This window comes from Epinephelus lanceolatus, chromosome 20 (assembly GCF_041903045.1).
Source record: "Epinephelus lanceolatus isolate andai-2023 chromosome 20, ASM4190304v1, whole genome shotgun sequence".
NCBI classification, from domain to species: Eukaryota; Metazoa; Chordata; class Actinopteri; order Perciformes; family Serranidae; genus Epinephelus; species Epinephelus lanceolatus.
Window position 1 is genome coordinate 1,606,641 of NC_135753.1, and position 2,076 is coordinate 1,608,716.

At 43.7% G+C, this 2,076-nt stretch overlaps 1 long non-coding RNA gene across 1 annotated transcript; it reads right to left on the bottom strand.

Moving 5' to 3' along the window:
- Nucleotides 1–616: 616 nt before the first annotated feature.
- LOC117251721 (uncharacterized) lies at nt 617–1,769 on the bottom strand. The gene is made up of 3 exons (XR_004501253.2): nt 1,689–1,769; nt 1,544–1,605; nt 617–1,105 (listed from the first exon to the last, which is right to left on the bottom strand). It is a non-coding gene; the product is annotated as an uncharacterized LOC117251721 (long non-coding RNA).
- Nucleotides 1,770–2,076: the final 307 nt, after the last annotated feature.

Consider the following 2,076-nt stretch of genomic DNA (forward strand, 5'->3'; position numbering starts at 1 on the left):
ATGTGTGTTTGAGCGTGTGGAGAGTTATGGACTGAAGCTCAACAAAAAAAAAATGCCAGTTTGGAGTTCAGAAAATCATCTTCCTCGGAGACAAGCTCTCAGCAAAAGGTATTCAGCCTGACCAAGAAAAGATTGAAGCCATACATAACATGCCAGGACCCACAGATAACACAGGTGTATTACGCATCATGGGGATGGTCAACTTTGTAAGAAAATTTATTCCCAATCTACTGCCAAGACATCCTGCATTCGAGTGTGAGCGTGGCAAAGGCTCAAAGAGACACTAACAACAGCACCTGTGCTAACATTCTTCGACCCGACTCAGAGGATCAAAGTCTCGAAGGGTGCATCAAAAGACAGAATTGGTGCAGTTCTGCTGCAGGCTGAAGATGAACATTGGAAACCGGTGGCCTATGCATCCAGGACCATGACGGAAACTGAGTGCAGGTACGTGTAGCGGGTAGTTGCACTCGTTAGCCAATATCAATAAGTTGTCAATATTAGCCAGATGGGCTAACCAATGCACCGTGGCTATGGGCTAGAATCGGCTCAGAAGTCTAGATGCGGCTGCGGGAACTGGTGATCAGCAACTAATAAGGACACCAGAGGCGGTTAATTAGTGCAGGTACCTTGTATTTCAAAGTGAATATGACAACCCAAAATATTTACAACAACAAATGGTAAGGAAAAAAATAGAAAAACCCAAAATATATACAAAACTGCAGTTATGGCAACCGGTTAGAATATTACTTAAGTGCACTTTAGATATGGCTCAGTTTGGTTCAGGATTTAACACAACAACATACAAAGGTTCACAATGGGAAAATAAATGAATCCCCAAAGTTGCTTGCACCCAATCTACACACTGTCACAACAATCCACGAGGGTCTGAGTGAGTGTTCACGGGGAATTGTCCATTGAATATTGTCCATTGAAGGGAAGGGATGTGAGTGGAGTTGTGGCAGTTTAATGAGAATTGCGTGGGGCTGTCACAGCCTCCTACCAGACCAGTAGGGCTGCGATGCTGTAGTGCTACAGAGGTTGTTGGCTCCCAGCCGTAGTTTCAGTAGCTCGCCATCTTCGGCTCCAAAAGGAGACACCTGGCCTGCATCAAAATAACAGGTCCAGTCAAACCAAGGTGTTATGGCAGATAGTTGTGTTAACTTTTAGCTTACCTCATTTATATCCATTTATGTGTATACAAAATAAAAATTATAAATTAAACATAGAAAATACAATTCATATAAACATCCAAAGTGCTTTCAGAGTTTCCATGTTTTAGCTACATCCAAAGTACTACAGGTTGGCATATAGTTTGCACATGTTAACACAATAACAAATTACAACAATGCATTCACTGTGGGCATGTAGCAATTTAGCTTGTGCTACAGCCGAAATACATGCAGCAGACGTAGCAACCAAAACACAAGGTAACGCTAGCCTTGCTTAGCACAACATAGCCCAGACACATGAATCATGAATGGCCGATGCTAATGCTAACGCTAGCGGCGTTAGCATAACATCCCAAACATGCAACACTCACCAGTTTCTTTGATAAACCACGCACGACGGCGGCACGAACTCCCAGCGGCCCAGTAGTCGGATCTAAAAGGTTATGACATACTTAGCATGCTGAGTAGAAAACAACCGAAAGAGCGAACGTCTGTAAAGACCAGATGGTTACGAACCTGCACGCAGCTGTCAACCGGCTCTCCCCGCAAGTCTGAGTAGGAGATCCGCCGCAGCTGCTACAAATTTCGCTCTGCGTGACGTGATTGGTTGGGAGCGGTCACATGACTGGGTGACGTGAGGTAGTGACGTCGAGGTGTTCGGAGGGTGTGCAATAATAATTAATAGTTATATTAAGGCAGATTTTTTTAACCTGGGTTATACATATACATGTTATACATAACATGCCAGGACCCACAGATAAGACAGGTGTATTATGCATCATGGGGATGGTCAACTTTGTAAGAAAATTTATTCCCAACCTATCTGCCAAGACATCCTGCATTCGCGAGCTCCTGCATAAAGACAATGACTTCAAATGGACAGAAAAACATGACAAAGAGTGGC